At 43.3% G+C, this 19,405-nt stretch overlaps 1 long non-coding RNA gene across 1 annotated transcript in view; it reads left to right on the forward strand.

The window, feature by feature from the left end:
* The first annotated feature begins 739 nt into the window (after window positions 1-739).
* LOC309707420 overlaps window positions 740-19,405 on the forward strand; it is a 48,270-nt gene continuing 29,604 nt past the window's right edge. The window contains exon 1 of the long non-coding RNA XR_014276979.1: window positions 740-757. This is a non-coding gene — a long non-coding RNA (uncharacterized lncRNA). The remainder of the gene's footprint in view (window positions 758-19,405) is intronic.

Below are 19,405 nucleotides of genomic sequence, written 5' to 3' on the forward strand. Positions count from 1 at the left end.
CCGGGAATTGTGGCAAAGTGTCAGGCTGAATCCAAGCGAACAGGATCAAGAGCCGGGCTGAAGAGGCCTATTGTGTTTCCCCGCTCGGATGTAATCAGAACCATATGCCCTCCATCGTCAACGCTGAAAAGGGAGGCTTGTTTAACAGGGCTTAACTTCATCGAACACAACTTTAATGGTCGCCCCTATTACACTGTTTAACAATGATGCTTGCAAAAAGCGCTTGTGTGTGCGTTTCCCATGAGAGAACCACACACACCCGGAAGGCTCTTATGTTCCCACAGAGAAATCCAGGCCCGCACAACCTCGTTCAGGGTTAGTGGTCCAGATCTCCTGCAATGGAGTCCTACATTTAAAAAAAAACGAAATCGCATTTTTTTGCATTTGCAGACTCTGAATTTTTCATGTTAGGAAGTTGTTAGTTACATAGTTTATTTATGTTATGCCGATTCATAATGTAAGTTACCTCAGAGTGTTTCCAAACTTTATCATTTTCATGGAGTAAATCTTTGATAACTGGTCATGAATCACTAATTATGATCTATTTCTGTATTTGCCTAGATTTTCTTTCTTATACATGAAACAAATGTCCTGTTCTCACTCCGTGCTCGGTTCTCACTTTCAGGGTTTGTCTGGGCTTTGAAGCCAGGTGGAGGCGGGACTGATCACCTGATTATGATCACCTAAACACTCACCTGCAAGTATATAAAGTCTGGCTTGTCCACCCACTCTCTGCTGTTTTTGTAGCAGTGCTCAGGTTAGCACTTGAGCATTTTAGCTAATCCTCCAGCTCTTCCACCTCCTCTGAAGCATGTCTGCATGCTCACTCTCCACCTGCCTCCTCCTCACGTACATCTCTTCTGCACATTCTTTAAGTCATTAAATGTTTCTGTCTTCTTAGTTGTATTTTGAGTCTGCCAGGTCTGGCAGTAATCTAACCCTTCCAACTCGTCACATAATGACGCTCAGGACCCCCTGGTGTCACATCTTAACACACTAAGACATTTACACAGCTAAATAAAAACTGTTCTGTGGTAGCTGCTGTGCTAAAACTTTATATTTAATTGATGCCTACTGAACCCCGAAGTGTGTGAGTCTTTTAATTTTATATCTGATTTAAATGAATGAAGTGCAGCAGAATACTAGATCTGTTTGTGATAATAAAGCCGTTAACTGATAAACCAGCTAATCTGTATCCATCAGCATACACAGAAATACACATTCACAGCCGTTCAGAGTCCAAATGGTGATGTCGTGAACTGCAAAATGACATTAGCTGTTATATAGAAATATAACCAGAATACAACCAGTTGAGTTGACTCAAATATTGCAAGGAGACTTATTAAAGGCGTCTGAATGCAAACTGACTCAGACTGGCAATTGATCTGTGTTCACTTTGAAGACAGCAGTTATTCACAAACCTCCACTAGTCAGTCTGAGTCGGGCCAAGATTCTTTGGAAAGAGGCAGCCACCAACCAAGTGACTGGTGCAATCGAAGGTGGTTCCCAGATTTTGAAGGCATTGAACGCTCAACCTCTGAGCCACAAGTTCTTCATCATAACAGCTGAAGTTGTGAAAAACTTCAATGCAATCACAGAGGAGCCGCAGGTTTCTTTTCTAGATTGATTTCTAAAGCGAAACTTCCCTAATAACACAAAAGCTTAATGTTACCACACACCAAGGTTTTATTTACCGTTTCATGATCGCCTCACTCACAGTTCAGTAGCTGCTAATCAGCTAACTCGAGCCTCGTGTTCCCCCAGTCTCGGGGAAGCACCACAACAGTGAATGTGAAGAAACAACAGCTGTGTTGGCTGAAGTCAGGCTGGATTCATTTAATAATACAATTTAAAACATGGAGCAGCGAGTCAGTTTAGCATCCAATCTGACCTGAACATGAGAAAATTAAAATGAGACATTATTTAAACTCATGTTGGCTCCTGTTACCAGCTTAATGAGTTGACCCCACACTGGTAATCTGACGTCTCTGCTACTTTTCTAAAACCAAGCAGAAATGTTCGATTAGAGGCCGTCCCTCATGAAAGCAATCGAATGTAACTTCATACACATGCAGAAGAATGTGATTGTGGAGGGCAGACTATGTTAAATCCTTCTGATTAAAAACTGCCATCAACATTTCATTCAGCGGTGCACAGTTTTTACCAAAGTAAGAAATGCTTCGCTCTCTCTCAGTGTGACTGAGCTCAAGGCTGCACAAAAATTTATTGTTTTGTCTTCAATATTTTACTGCGTAAGATCCGAATTCTCATTTGTAGTTAGCGGAGGTTGCATTTGGCCGTGCGTGCACATTTTCTAATAGTTAAAATGGCTTCTGGCCTCTTCTGCAGGTCACTCCTGAAAACAGATCTTTTACCTTAGTGGGACTTTTACCTGCATCAATGAGGTACTGAGCAATAAAATCGGACACATCTTTCTACACTGCCACCTCTCCATATCTGCCCCGCTCCTTCCAAACCTCTCTGTGCCAGGTTTTTATTGCTATCAGATCTGGATGGGCGAGGCTGACCCGTGTTGCACATTTTAGTAAAAGAGCTTTTTCCGTGACACATGTTTGGGAAGAATTTTATCATGTGGCCGAGCCAATAGCTGCTAAAAAGTAAAGCAGAGCTGTTTTATCTGGCAGGCCGTGTGTGGCACCTACGTTTGCAGCTGTGGATGTCCTTCACAGCATGCATGTGGGTGTGTACGTGGTTTTTTATTTGCATATCGTGATAAACTCGTACAGATGCATTAGCTCTGATTGTGTGTGTGTGTGTGTGTGTGTGTGTGTGTGTGTGTGTGTGTGTGTGTGTGTGTGTGTGTGTGTGTGTGTGTAAAGCACACAGACCAGGTTACAGTTTAAATGTGGAGCAGATTGGGGGGTATTTTTCCAAGCTTTGGCAGAAGAGTCTCTGAGCACATTTTCAGTCCAATTTCACCTCCAACTTCTAATCATGAGTTAGTGCTGCTGCTTCACCCGCTTCACCCGCTTCCTCCTCCTCCTCTTCCTCCTCCAGGACTAGAAAAAAGAAAAGCTTATTTCTGTTCTGCTGTGAAAACATAGCCGTCTTTTCAGGGCAAACCCTCGGCCTGGACAGCGTTTGATTGAGTCGTGCGTTTCATGTTAAGACACAGTGGGTCTATTCATTTCTGACCTGGGTGTAAGAGCAGCGTGCTGTGCAGTGTGTTAAAGAGGAAGAGGTGTGTTTCCATGGCAGCAACATCTTGATTTGAGTTTTTATCAGTTTCTGGGTATTTGATGCGGTCTAGTGTTAGCCCTGCAACAGGCCAGCGACGCGTCCACGATGTGTAACCCGCCTCTGCAGCAGGCTGCAGCCCTCCTGCAACTCTGAACTGGAAGAGAATGGATGAACGGTGACTTTTTATGGGTATCTTTCCACTGAATTTCTCTATCACTCTAACTTTGTGCTTTCCACTTATTCACTGAATTTTCTGGTGAAAAAAATAAGAATTTAAACCTTTTGATTTTAGGGGGAAAATATTTTACTAATTAAATTTCTGCCTCAGTTATTTAGTCATCCCTGACTTAGCGGAGATCATATTCACCTTAGCTGGTAATATTTAAGTTTTAAAATATCCACATGTTTTTCTTTTGTCTGCAGAAACAGCACAGACTGTATATAAAGGATGGACGTAGCCACTGTAATATCACCCCTTTGTTTCTGGACGTTAGCATGTGGCCCGCCGTGGAGTGCTAAAGTTATCAGAAGCTTGCTTTAAAACAAAAACACACACACACACACACACACACAGATTAGTGTTAGGACCTGCAGTCCACAGATACCGTGTTCTGCACTGAAGAGCCCATGACCTCATTTTCAGAGCATTTCTTCTCTCGGGCACTTTTTGTTGCTAGGGTGGAAAAACCATCTCCGAGCGCTTCCGCATTGCTCCGTTTTATGGAAAGAAATCATGTCCTCGTACTGGCAGCAGTTCTTGACACAAGCATTGAGAAACTAGTAAAATGAAGAATTTGAGTGCACGAGATAAAGATTGAGAAAGACTGGTGCAACAATCAGTTTCAAGGCTTATTTCAGACTGAACAGGATCCAGTTTGAGATTAAGGAGAAAATCAAACGGCTCAGAGGGAGACCAACATCGGCCCCGTGGAGCAGCTCGGCTCATTAGTGGTAACTGTTACTAGCTTGTTAGCCAAACTAAGCGCTGACTGACCGATGAGACATATGACTAGCATGACAAAAGCAGGTCAGCGGGCAGCATCCCTGCATGTAATGACTAGATGACAGACAGGATTAGTTTCTCCTCCAGTGCTTATGGTGTTGAAAAAGTAAAGCCTTGATTTTTATTGATCATGAGTGACAAATTGCTGTTTATTTTTTGCCAAGGACTTTGAGGGCTGTCAGCATCCAGCTTCGTATGATTTGTTAGAAGATGCCGTCTCAGGTTACAGGCACTAAGTCAAGTCTGAGCTGCACTTTCTGGAACATTTTTTGATGGTATTCTCTGTCGAGTGGCTGCGCCGTCCAACTGTTCAACAAATCCGTGCTCCAGCTTTGGAGAAACAAATTGTAGCGTCTTATTTATCTGTTACTTTGCATTAATTAGCAGGTATCTGTATATTTGTACAGATTATGGATCCTGCTTGCATACCAGGCTTTGTAGGATTAGCTGATAAAAAGTCAAAGTACAGTCTCCGTAAAAACCAACATGGCAGCCAAAGCACTAATTTCTCTTTGCTACTGTCATCTTTTATATACAGTCTATGGTTAATCTGTAGTTTTAAAATATCCAAGCAGGTAATTTAAGCCCGTTTATTATTAACCTATGATTCAAAGGATAAAGTGAGCAGCGCTGTTTCCTTCACACCACACTGGTGAACTGTCTCACAGATTATGTCTGTGCTGGTTCCTGTTCTTGGAGGACAGATGATGAAACTGACTATAAGGGTGGGGTGTTCAGAAGACAACAATACAATAAACTAAACTGGACACACACAGCATTGTGAGGATACAACAAAACCACAGACAGAGGGGAAACACAGGACCTAAATACACCAGGGAGTGACGAGGGAATGGAAAACAGGAGGGAAGCACAGCTGCGGCTAATCTGACATAACGAGACACAGGAAGCAAAGCAGGAACACTGACATAGGACGCAAATAATTTCCCCCAGGGATCAATAAAGTATTCTGATTCTGATTCTGAAACTATCAAAGACACTGAGACGTGGCAGACTCTAGAACAGAACATGAAGCACAGAGACAGAAGTAACTAGACGTGGAACACAGGGACGACATAGAGACAGAAAACTAAAACACACGGAGAACAGAAACAGAACAGAAACCAGGAACTGTGCATATAATACAACACAGAAAACCATAATTCAGAAGGTATAACTAAACCCAAACACACAAACACTGAGTCGTCGACCCAGGACGTTCACAGTTCTGTCTTTGGTTGTAACATTTTCACTTTACTTATATTTGTTTCAACCTTTTTGTTTTGATCTCTAGTAACATTTGTGCTTTTTTCTACAGTTTACTGTAAATTAAGTAAAAATTAAAAACAAATTTAAAAAATCGTAGAAATACTAAGCTTACTATGCACAAAAGCTCAGCAATTGGCATTGAAGCTTAATTAAGGCTCCCATACCATACATACAGGTATGAAGCGCATGTGTAAGTTCAGTAAGGAACACCTGCCATGACTCATCTGCCTGCTTTCCTGGGTGTTCAGCTGCTAGTCTGTTCTTTGCATCACTGTCAGTCTGACAGTTGCATCATTCTCCTTTACAGAGTCTTATTCACCTCTTTCACATCTCCGCCTCATCCAGTCACTCAGCGCTTCATCCAAGCCTCCATCTTCATGCAGGGCGTCCTGACTTAAATCCTGTCCCAGCTAGGATTCAGTCATCAGGGTCTGATCACCAAACAGAAGAACGCATTTCTCCATCTCGATAAATGATCTCTCCGATGGAAATGGTATCTGTAACAAGCCAAACTACTTGAAATCGTCGAGTTGTGACGAACTTTGATTATGTGCAGCCCGCTGCCTCCATAGATGTACACGGACCTGCATATATGTGTGTGTGTGGGGGGGGGGGGGGGTAAACCCCTACCTCCTACACATAGAGCTGAAACCTGGTTCTTTAATGCAGCATCAGCTGTTTTTGTCCTTTTGTTTAAATGTGCTGGAGAACAGACTCTAAATCGGAAGTATGTGCTGCTGTCCAAATACCTGCGGTCCGGACTGTATATTTCCATGGCACAGAGGTAAAAACTAACCATCCCTTCAGTATTTTCTTGGTGACACCTTTAGTGCCAGGTTCTTCCTGCTGTGGTGTTTCTGCACTTCCCAAACACAACTTGTTAATCATTCAGTGTTGCCATAAATCACCGTTCGATTCGGAAACAGGGAGCTGTAAAGTGGACATTTATTTATAGGGAAACGTTACAGATAATTGATTATGGCACCGTGACACTCTGCTACTCCACGGCTGAGCGATCTGTTTATCATAGTCAGCAAATGTAGAGGGGGGAAAAGCAACACAAACTAACACGCACACATTTTCATTCACAAAGTTAGAATTTTGACCCCCTCCTGTCCCTCCACTCCCCGAGTAGGAGGGCAGAGAGAAAACACGAGAGGTACGAATTCTTTAACCGTCTGCAGTCGCAGTGTTTGGCAGACAGTCGTCTCCATGAAGGCATTCCAGCACAGACACATAATTTGTCTGTTTCCTCCTATTTGCATGTTGAACCACCGCTCTGTGTGTGTGTGAGTGTGTGTTGGAAACCATGGGAGTGTCGGACAAAATGCTTAAGAGATAAAGTGTGTGTTACATGATGGGGAGTGCAACTGTGAAGGGTAATTTACATTTCCTGTGTGTGTGTGTGTGTGTGTGTGTGTGTGTGTGTGTGTGTGTGTGTGTGTGTACTTGCATGGGGACCCAAATCTGTTTATTCACCATTCTGTGGGGACCTATCGTCCCTATAATGTAAATCAGCAGCGTGTGTGTACAGGAAGTCTATCAGAATTAGGAAGTTCAATGATTTTAGTAACATTTTATCCACTCACTCAAACTCGTGTGCCGCTCATGTGCTCAGTCTTAATGAGTTGGTCTTTACCCACAGCTTGTAGTCACAGGTCAGGGTGAATCTAGAGGTTATCCTCACACTCAGCTCTCTCCTTAGCACAGCCAACATCTGCCAGTCTCCCCTCACTCACGAACAGCATCCCCAAAAACATGAATCCCTTCCCAGCCTCCACTGTGGACACTCACCATCCTCTGAATTGTGTTTTATGAGACTCACAAACAGCAGCTGGAGCATAAAAATGCCAGCAAGTATCTGTTCTGGGTGACTAATTTCTCTTCAGTCAGAATGAAAACAAAAGTTTAAAATCTTCACGTAAACATTTTTTAACATCATGACTACACATTCACTGATCTCTACAGCGAGGGTGGGCGGAGGAAGGTCAGCATGACCCATTGAGCCACATTAAAGACCGCAAAAAGACATAAGCTAAGCTAAAATTAGCCGCTACACGGGAACTGGTTCGAGTCGGCTCATTGTGCAGACCAGTGATGGACGTGTATCGCAAGTCTTTTTCACCGATGCCTAAATGTGTTTGTTTTTCTTATGTTTTTATGTATTTAACTTCATGGACATGCTTTCATCGGTATGTGTGTGTGCGTGTCTCTCTGCATCGTCTGGCTTTTGTAAGTGTGTCCATGTGTGTGGGAGAGGGGGGCTATTTACGCAGCATTACCGTGCTCGTGAGCTGCCAAGTACCTGTCACCTCGACTTCTTCCCTTCTTTGTCTTCTTCTTCTCAATGTGGCCAGCACCTGCAGAAACAGGACACACACACACACACACACACTCTCGTTTTCATATCTAAGTAAGGACATCTAATTGACATAATTCTTTCCGTCGCTGCTTACCCTAACCATAACCTAACCGTAACCCTGACACCAAAACCATATTTTGAGCCTCAGAAATGCCTTCAAACTCAGGACGGGCATTTTGTTCGTATGGTGGCATGCCATGTCCTCACAAAGATGTCTAAACATGTACACGCACACCTCGCCTACTAAAGATGTGCACAGAATACTGAATTCTTATCTACGTTCAGTGTGACGTGCCGAGATCCAGAGTAGGATTTATTTCATGCAGCTGTCCTTGAGTTTGGGCTCATATTACCCTTCGCCTCTTTTAATTAATTTACTTAAATGTGCCACAATGTGTTCAAGGCTTTGAATATGAGTCAGAATATACAAACAATGAAACACGATGAGGCCAGTTGGCTTCCCGGTTGGCCAAATTAAAAGTGTTTTGAACTGGCTGTTTGCAGTTCATGTTTGAAATCTGTCCAAGAACGTACAGACAGCTACAACTTCCAGCAGCTTGTGCTAAAAACTTTTGTTGGGGTTCAGTTTTGGGGAAAAACCCACAGACTTAATGTAAAAGATGAGGTACAATGCCCTGATTTCTAAACTCTCCAATCTGAAGGTTCAACATTAGCATTTTGGCTGCCGCCATGGTAGCTTTTGGAGCCATAAATGACCACAGATGACTATGAGGTGCACTCACTTGATTAGGAAGTGGCATTTATAAGCTGTACTTTTGCAGCAAATACCAGATAACTCATGGATAAATCCGTGAGACAAGCGCCAGAAACGAAGCCAATAGGAGGCAAAAGCTGCAGTTCCTGTAGCATCCAGCAGAGGCTCCAGCATAGAGTCAGTGCCCATAGACTCGCATGGCAAAATGTACAACTTCACAGCTGAAAAAAACACGTTCATGGCTTGATACAAAATAGTTAAAAATGTAGTAAAATGCCAAACATAAAAGTCAAAGTCTTACTACCTGTGATACAGTAAAAATCACAGACATGGTGCCAAGATATTTCATGACAGTCAGCATTAAGAAGACTCGCCGCACTGTTTACATACAGATTATTTAAAATCACTTCAGGATGCCCGTGTTAGTCTTCATCCATCAAACATCCCGTGAATGCAGAGCTGTACAGCATCCAACTTGGACACCTTGGATGTTGGAGCGCCTCGCCAAGCTGAATTACATACACAAACTCAGACTGCACACACCCACACGCAGTCAGCTTTGGACCGAGCTGGACGCTTCTTTCCCACTCTTACCCTCTTTGTAAACACTGTTACTCCAACGTAAAACCGCCTGGAGCTGGCACGCAGCGATAAACGCAATAAAATCACATAACTATAACAACAAAATAAATATCACCACAGGGTGGCCTGAAAATATTTTGAGAAACTGGTTTTACTGACACAAGAAGGAGAGAGAAGACGTGTTTTGATTTAACTGCTAAAGGAAAAGGTTAGTGAACCCTTCCACGTACATAAGGCTTAAACCATCATCACACAATAGAAAGAGTTCGGTTAATTACGTGTAAAAATTTGACTTTGTCATTTGTTTGCTGAAGAAAATGTGAACATGGAGGACGAGCGGGGAAACTGAAATCAAACGCAGGTGCTTCCAATTGGGGAAAGTGAGTCAGGTGTGAGTCGGCATGCTGATGATTTAAAGGGCCTTAAGGCTGATTTACGTGTACCATGACACAACATTCTCAGGAGATGACGACCTGAGAAAAAGAGTTGTTCATTGGGCTGGAAAAGGTTTCAGGACCATCCAACTTTGGCTTTGGACCGAATTGATCCACACTCAGACAGATTGAGCATAAATGGAGGAAATTAACCATCATTACCCAACACTGGAGAGGTCCACCGACAAAGATCACTGTGACGTGATAGCCTGGGAGGTCACAGGGGAACCCGTGTTAAAGGCCTTTCTCACAGTGTCGAATGTTGAGTCCGCCATCAGTTCAACTATGAACAGCAATGGTGTGCAGGAAGAGAGCACTGCCCTTCAAAATAAAACTACAGTTTTCTAAAGATCATACGGAGGAGCCTGAAGGTTGTTTGTCAGGACAGGTGAGAGTAAAATGTAACTTTGTGGTTTAAATCAGAATCAGAATCAGAATCAGAATACTTTATTGATCCCTGGGGGAAATTATTTTTTGTTACAGTGCTCCATTTTAAGGGACGAGGCATGATGTCTTCCACATCATGCCTCGTCCCTGTACCAAATGTGGATTTGGAGAAGATAAAAAGTTGTATTAAAACTATATCCGGTCTGAAGGTGGTTCTTTGACAACACAAACACAATGCCTTCTGACACATAGCAACAAATTCTGAGATGTCCAGCTTGGTGCATGGATCCCATAGTTCCCAGTCTGCATGTCAAAGTATCCCTGGGCAAGTACACTGTCCACTGGTGTTCTAGTGTGAAAGATAAGTCACTTAAAGCCCACAGAGTAAACTGCGTCCCTTCATCACAGTGTGTAGTATATTGCTGATTTGTGATAGTAAGCTGTAGGCCTATTACCCATATTGACACTGTTTTGTTTTCTATGTTGTGTCGAACTTTCAGGGTTTTGTGTTTTGGTTTTTTTTCCCCCTCAAATCAAAAACAAAGACCTCAACTTTTATTTAATTTGGTTCTTTTTCAGCTGGCAGGGTTTGTGTAAATCTCTGGTCACATTTTTAAAGGAACACAGGAAAAGTCTAAGGGCTCACAAACCTTTTCCTGCCAGCTTATGCTCATAAAGATCAAAAGTCCCATTTTCACCCAGTTTTTATTCTGTCTTTGTGTTTTTCTGTCTGTTATTCCAGTATCACTGATAGTTCTGTGCTGATAGGGGATCATACATTTTGAAAGTTGACCTGGTGATGGCGCTAAATGAAGAAGAAGATTGCTGATGCTGATACATCTATTACTGTAAAGATCCGTGAGCCTGGCAGTGCTGTGATTACTACAGCAGTCATGGCTAAAGTCATTGTCTTTGCCACTTATCTACAGTTTCATTTGAGTTTTCATTTGTCAGATTATTTTGTTTGTTCGCTTGTTTGGGTGTTTGGTTAGTTGTTTGGTTGGCTGATTGGTCAATTGGTTAGTTAGTAGTTTGGTTGATTGGTTGGTTGGTTGGTTGGTTGGTTGGTTGGTTGGTTGGTTGGTCGGTTAGTTGGGTGGTTGGTTGGTTGTTTGGTTGGTTGTTTGGCTAGTTAGTCAGTTATTTTGTTGGTTGGTTGGTTTGTTCATTTGTTAGTTGTTTGTTTGGCTACTTGGTTGGTTGGTTGGTCGATTGGTTAGTTAGCGGTTGTTTTGGTTGGTTGGTTGGTTGGTTGGTTGGTTGTTTGTTTGGCTAGTTAGTCAGTTAGTTTGTTGGTTGGTTGGTTGGTTGGTTGGTTAGTTGTTTGTTTGGTTGTTTGTTTGGCTAGTTAGTCAGTTAGTTTGTTGGTTGGTTGTTTGGTTTGTTCATTTGTTAGTTGTTTGTTTGGCTACTTGGTTGGTTGGTTGGTTGGTTGGTTGGTTGGCCACTGCTCATACAAACTGCATGTGTTTACACTGAGCTCTGTTCACGTGTCCTTTGTTGTATTGAAGACAAAGGAGTGTTTAAGAAAGAGTTTAAGATTGTCTTCATCACACTTTACACAATCTTACAGATACACAAATCTGTTTTCCTCCAAAGTCCTATCACCAAAATGAGTGCGACTAAAGTTATTTCAGAAGAAATTCTGTTAACATCAGTTACATTTATTATCCAGCAGAACACATGTAATGAAAATTAACCAACACTAATGAACCTCAATATTCAGCACTGGATAACCCAGATGATGTCAAACCTCCAGCTAGAGAGAAGAACTTGAATAGAAGAAAATAGAAAAAGTTAAAATTAATAAGAGGAATGAAGTGGAGGAGGTTGCTGTCTCCTGGACTCCTGAGGTACCTGACAGACAGGTTGGCTGTAACAACCTGTGCTGAGTTTTCCATATTTATTCCTAGCTAAGCTAGCCATCAGCTTGCTGCAGCTTCATGTTTGATCTACAGACTGAGAGAAGAACGCGTGCTGTCGTCCAACTCAAAGAATCGGAAAAGTGACACGTCGCTCAGACGACTGACGTACGTGACACGGATCATAACCTGCTGAGTCACCGGGAGACTCCTGATCACTGTCTGATTTAAAAAAGGAAAATCACACCTATAATTTTCATTTCTATATTCAGGCTCGTCTGGAGCGTGGGCCGCGGCGTTCCAGCCCTCGGCGTTCCCACAGTTTATTTCCTTCTTTTTCCTTGTTTGAGCAGAGCGCTGAAGCGTGCGGCCGGATCAAAAGGCCGTGTCCAGTGTCCTGAGGTTTCCACAATAAATACAGCTCAGGATTGGACCGCTGCCCTGAAAACACCTTTTATACACACATACTAAATCCACTCCACCACCACAGTCACTCTCAAAGCTTATATTTAACTAAGGTCGACTACAGGAGGCAGATTTACTGTGTTTTGTGGTTCTTGGAAGAGGAGGTGAGCTGAGTGATTGTCAGTGATAGGTGCAGGATGTGCAGGCTGTCTCTGTAAGCCCTGATATCTCACATCACGTCGAGGTTTTACTCTCGGCTGTAATATAAGCCCACGTTTATTAAGATGAGATGACTTGATATCGTATTTTTGGTGATTAGAAGGATGAGAAGTGACAGCACAGAGCAGAATCGCAGATGACGGTTGGAGTTAGCGAGTGCAGATGCTGATGGTGAAGAACAGGATAATCTCTTCACAGCCTATTTGGAGCTTTTTGCTTTGCAGTTTTAGATTTTTTTCCACATGCTGATTGGTTTTATTTTTCATTCGCTGGCTACGTCTAGCAACAATAGCTACTTCTTGGGTAAAGCTAGTATAGGATTGAGGTTCTGGTTGAAAATGATGAGATGGGAGGCGGCTCACCTCCTTTCCTGATGTTACAGAGCTGCTCCTTTTGCCATGAATGACATGATGTCTTTGCTGTGCTGCCTTCATGTTTCTGAAGTTTCCAGCCTGGCTGTGGGACATTTCAACGCCATCTTTTCGCTGAGTGCACCGCTCAGCACAGCTGGATTCCCAGAGGATCCAGCTGTTTCACTCAGGCAGACTCATTGTCGCCCCCTTCAGGTGGCTGCACAGCTTACAGTGTATGTCAAGTTTTTTTGTTATTCGTAGTTTTTTGCTTTGTGTTTGGTTTTATTCTGTTTTTAAAATTTCTTATAACTCACTCTTTGTCCTTTTTCTGGTTTTCTGGAAAACGTTGCGCCTGTGCATGAAAAACAGACACATCATCAGAAATATTTCACTGCTGCAGACTCGACTTCTGTAGGAGAAAAACTATGCTGTCTTAAAATTATGACAAGAAAGGTAGAAGTGAAAGGAAGCACTGGAGGTGGAGTGTAAATAACCTGCTCAGGTGCTGTGCTGAAGTATGAATGTTTAGCTTTGCTATTTTAAATCATTCAACTTCCTGCTGAGCCTCATACTTCCATCTGACATAGTTGACTTAGAGGTGTGCAGGCCCCGTCAGTCGAGCTGAAATGCTTTGCTAACATCCAAACAATAACTACAATCTTTGAGGTCATTTGTTGTTTGCTGTGTCTCTTTAAATCTTTAAATTTCCTGCTTTTAGTGCACTAATTACCTGATTGAAGCTGATTAAGATGATTATTCAGCAGATAGGGAGGAAGGCGACACTTTCATGGAACAGTGAGGACGGGACAGGATGGATGGTAACAACAACAAGATATTTTCCAGCAGTGAGTACTTTAAATCAATGCATTTTAAAGTTACTCTTTCAATTGAAAAAAACAAAAGCTGACTGTTGGCATCAGATGATGTGACCCCAGGATGCAGTAAACACTGACAAACGATCATTTAGGAAACATAATTCAGTTACAGTCTGTGTTTGTCCGCACAGAAACACACTATAATGTAATATAAGCAGGTTCTGCTGCGGATGCCACTTTCTTATTTCCTCATTGTGTAACTGAACCCTCTGTTCTGGTTCTGGTTCTGCCCACATGGACTCTGTTAGCTGATCGTTCACCTCATCGAAGGATTCCATCTCTGCTTTGTGTAACCGAACCGCAGGATTTTCTGCTTTTCAGCTGAAATGCGACTTTTTTTCCGATCGTGTAATTTCATAATGTCTTCCAGCATTTTTATTTCTCAGAGTCCATTTTTCTGAATAAAACTCAGGCTCCTTGAACCAGCAAACACTACGTTGTATAACATTAAAAGATGTTCATCGTTTGGTTTCATTTGTTTAGTTGAATTTATAAAGACCAAAGATAACACAATTTGACATAAAATTGCAGTTTTCCACCAACAAGGAGATTCCCAAAGAGCTGTTAGACAAAACTCTGCAGTGTGCAGTGAGTCCTTAAAAATATGAGAAAATTGGTCAAGTGGAGCACAAAGAGGAAGTGTAAGGACTAGAAACCTACCTCCAGGAGGTGAACAGTATCTGAAAGCCACGTAGTTTAGAAACAGGAAAAAATTGCAGCAAAGACCTGACGCGGGACCTGAGAGATGATCTGGACGTTCAGCTGATCATCTACTGTTCACTGAAGCTTCATCAGAAATGTTTCAGTGATGGGTGGCTGTCAGGAAGCTGTTCTTAATAAAGAGAAACAAGGAGGAAAGACTGAGGTATGAAAATTACTTAAGAACTGGACTGAGGATCAGTGGAACAGGGCTGATGGAGCGATGGATCCACACCATGGTCAGTATGTACGAGCTGCGAGTCTACAGCCATCTGTCAAACACGGTGGAGGCTCTGTCATGCTTTCGGCTGCAGGTCAGTCAGTGCTTTTGGAGATCTCTGTTGAAATCTTTGTCACGACACCCGGAGAAATATTCCTGAAGATAATCTAAGGAGCTTGGACAGAAAGTTCAGTTCTGAACTGAAGAAGCTTCTCGATGAGGTGGCCTGAAACGTCTTCAAGAGATTTAAAGAAGTCCATCGCTTTTCTTTCCAAGCTCCTCAAACTGACTGAGAACCTTCAAATACATATTCATGAAGATGCAGACATTACAGGGAGTTTCCTCAGAGAGTTCAGACTGTGCTGAAGAATAAAGATAGAATTGTACAATTTCTGTTTTTGCCTTCTCTTTGTTCACATGTTTCAGTACATTTCCCATTTCTCTGATAGAATATAATGAAGAGTTACTCAAGACGTTTGCAAAGTGCTGTGCGTCCCAGTCTTCAGACTGGTATCAGGCAGGTGGTTCTAATGTTGTGGCTGACTGGTGTAAACCTACAATATATTTGCGCTTCACTCTCCGGAGGGGTTCGTTTCAAAATTAAAGATTGCCACTAGATATTTCATTTATATTGTTTTTGTGGTGCTAAAATCTTTCACCTCTCTGACATGCCATTAGGGACCATTGTTAGTGCCAGTGTGGGGAACACGATGCCACTTCCTGTATTTCAGCGAGGCGACAGAAACGAGAGAGAATCACTTCTTTGGGGAGCGTTTGCAGCCGTATCAGCTGTCGAATGAACTCTGGTGTCGCTCATAATGGGACCTGGACAGAATAAAAGTATGTTTTGTTAGATTTTATTGCATGTGGCTCTGGCGTGTAACCTGAGCCCGGTGAGTAAATACTGAGTTGTGCCATTTTCAACAATGCATTGCCGCTACCGGCTGAATAACTGCCCAAAGTCCATGTACGCAATTATGTCACTTCCTGCGTAAAATGTGCCCGCGTGGCCCTGAGCCTCACAGTTCAGCTCAGCCAGCGAAATATTGATGAACGTTCTCAACCATTTCCTATGGCGGTAGCAGATCTTTTTTCTGGTGCTTTTAAAAACCCGGGGCGTCAGGAAGGAGCCGAGGGGTGAAAAGTTCAGTGAAGGTCTGCGGTGGCAAACCCACTACATCTGCGGCTCCATTAACCGTGTGCATTTATGTGTGCAGGAGCCTATCGAGCGACTATAACTCAGATTTTAATGCTTAAACCGAATGAACTCGGGCTTGAGGAAACACCAGGAAAGATGGCCGACTGTGGGGAAAAAGGGTTTCCTGGTCGTTATGAATGACTGCGTGTGAGCGTAAGTCCACCGACCTGTCTCAGGTGAACCAAGACAAACTTCTATTTACAGCAAGATTAGATGATTTATGAGAGGGGGTGGAAGGGCAGAAATGACTCGAGTATCCACACCTCCAACTGCAGCACAGGTACAACGCAGAGCTCAGTCACACACAGCATCTGCAGTGACCTTCTGTCACTCCCAAGGCTGCACTTCCACCTTCTACTCAAATAACGTTCCTCAGGCTGCCTGTTATGGTTGGCCTTTACACACAAACATCAAATAATAGGAAATGCACCGACTGTACACTGCAGCACTGTGTGGCTGCCATGGCGACAAACATTTCTTGTTTTTACAAGATTATTTTCATAATTATGGCGAGCACTCAATAAGAACTTTATTGAGAACACCTGCTCGTTCATGAGATTATCCAGTCGGCCAATCGTGTGTCAGCAGTGAGGCAGCAGCTCCTGCAGGTCAAACGCTTCAGTTAATGTTTCCTTCAAACATCCGATTGGACAGAAGAGATGTTCTCACCGAGTTTGACGGTGCTTTCTAAAACTGTCGATCTAGATTGTTTTCCACAACAGTCATAAAAACCTGAGATAATGACAGAGGTCAGAAGGGAATGACCTCACCGGCTGGAGCAGAGAAACATGTCCGCTGAGCTCCGACAACCAAACAGGATGTGGGGTTTCACCCCGCAGCCACGAACACAAATCACCGACAGGCTCAGTCGAAAGCTGTAAAATCGTAGCCGAGTCTGCCCGTGTGAGCCGTCCTGTGGGGTTTCAGGATTTCTCCTGATGAGCAGCCGCGATGAAGCTCAGCTGCAAACAGAACCGACCGTTCGATGCATCACATTCAGCAGCACATGTGAGTGACGAAGGTTGAGGATCCTAGTAACGACCCGGGACACTCGGCCTGCTTTTGATGAGTTTTTCCTTTTATTTAAAAAGGGTTTGGTTTCAGTTGTGTCCCCACTGCTCCCCCCAGGGCCCGGCATCACTAACAAAGCCAGAGCATGATTACTGGATGGGTTTCAGCCTCCCTGGCACTGCCCCTCGAGCCTGCTGGACCACCGCTCCCCTGCAGCAGAGCCGCAGGCCACACCTCCACCACAAATGTGTTTATCATCGAATCTATTTCTAATTTCTGCTAATATAACAAAGTCGTGTTCGGGTCAAATCTGCCTCTGACCCCCTGAACAACCCACTGAACTGAATTTGGTGGTGAAAAATGTTTCTTATGTTAGTTTAAGAGCTGTTAAAACTGACTGGTCAATTGTGACTGGAGCACTAAAGTAAGGGAGGTGGGGGTGTGCACAACAGGAGGGTTAAAAAATGAATCAGTTACGTGTGTAAGCACCAAGACGTTTGCTTTGATTGTGCTTAATTTCACTCTCGTATTTTTACAAACTTTTCGTTTTTTCACCCGAATCATGTATTTCATCTGTTCCTCTGATAATGTCTCTGACTGAAGAAGGAAACTTTGACAGAGGAAGAAAGCTACGATGAGCCAAACGTCCCCTTTTATGTGAGCAGAAAGCCTGAGCTGTGATGTTTTGTCAAGCCAGCTAAAGCCATAAAAGCCCGACTATGTTGAACCTCCTGTTCGCTTCCTTACCCACACGGCTCGTGATCGAGTCATGACCCAAACCCACCTCTCCTGCAGGCACATTAATCAGAAAGCGGGAATTTAGGTGACATCATCATGAATTGTGAAAATTCAGTGTTGATGCTGCGTTTCGTGAGAGAATTTGACTCTTTGTTAACAGAAGCCAATAAGCTCAGTTTTGGCTCTGAGGTACTGATCTGGACGTCCTCATCTGAGGAGCAGAGTGGAGCAGTGTGCCGGCGAGTTCTGCTTTACAGATGAACAAAGCCGCTGTGATACGAGCACACACAAACCTTTGAAACCTTGCATTTTCTGTGGGTTTAGCACTTCCCCTTATTAGTAAGATTTCAGTCTCCGTGAATGAAGCAAAGACTCTGGTCGTCTCCTGCACTCTGAGCACAGAGCGCGTTTCCTGGCGAGACGCCGTCAGTCGTTTAGCGGTTCTGTTTGTCCTCTCCGTGATGAACCCTGAACTTTTCAGAGCGCAGCGGCGACCCTGCAGCTCAAACACCGAGGTCACATGGCTGTTATTATGAAGGTGGCCCTCGGCCCACACATCAGGGGGTAACTGTTAAAGTGCTGAAAAAGTGTGTTTTTATCTGTTCATCTGAACGTTGGCTGCAGCCGCCGTTCCTCAGAGCTTTGCCCCAACAAAGAGCACTTTATCCCCTCCCGTCGACAGCCTTCCCTTTTTGTTACCCCCACCGCTGCAGCATAATGTCGTATTGTCGAGTTTAGACCGCCAATATCATGCTCAGATTTTCAGGAATTTAAAGGAAAGGTGAATTCAGTGTTGCACCTGCTCCCACTCAGGGCTTCTATAAACTGGATTTGATATTTAGAGATATTATTTTCCTCAACTTGTTCCATGTGTTTTCCCAACAAAGCCTACATTGTTCTTCCCCAGTAACTACCCTTTTCTGTCCGTGCTGCATAATATCACATTGTTGTCAGGTTAAAATGCCACAAATAAAAAACAGTGCAGTCAGCTGCAGGAAAAACACACGGGCCTGCACGTGGCATGAAAATGGTGACAGTTTGTTATTCTGCAGAGCAGCAAATTGCACTTAAGACTGACTGGCACAACAAACGACTTTATTCGTGCGGCACGTTAAAGCGATCCAAAGTGCTTTGCTGGTAAAACTGATAATGACTCACTTTACAGTTAAACAGTGAAAATGAATCAAACTACAGTGGCACATTAAAACGCAGACACGGCAAATTAAAAGAAAGAAAAAGCATTTGTATGGTGGGAGTTGCAGGCAAAGCCTCATTGACTGGCAGGTGGAGCTGATATCTGCCTGGTGGGCTTCATCTCCGCTATATCGGACCTCTGGAACATTTTTGAGGTGTTGCTGTTTTTTGGGAGATCTTACTGAAATTGTCCTGCACGATATATGGGCAAGCCATAATGCAATGCATCATGAGGGATTCCTATGTGTTAATAGACCTCTCTGCATTGAATCATATCTGTTATTAACCTCTGTCTCTCTTCCACAGCATGTCTTTTATCCTGTCTTCCTTCTCTCACCCCAACCAATCACAGCAGATGGCCCCGCCCCTCCCTGAGCCTGGTTCTGCTGGAGGTTTCTTCCTGTCAAAAGGGAGTTTTTCCTTCCCACTGTCACCAAAGTGCTGCTCATAGGGGGTCATATGATTGATGGGTTTTTCTCTGTATCTGTTATTGTACGATCTACTGTACAATATAAAGCGCCTTGAGGTGACTGTCGTTGTGATTTGGCGCTGTATAAATAAAACTGAATTGAATTGAATTGCTGTGCAATTAACTGTAGTACCAGACTGTCCAATAAGTCTGTGCTCCAATGACACTAAACAAGAAAAACATCAGTTTAGTGTATGACTGACTCAGCAAGC

Source organism: Aulonocara stuartgranti, assembly GCF_965226115.1.
Source record: "Aulonocara stuartgranti genome assembly, chromosome: 5".
NCBI lineage: Eukaryota > Metazoa > Chordata > Actinopteri > Cichliformes > Cichlidae > Aulonocara > Aulonocara stuartgranti.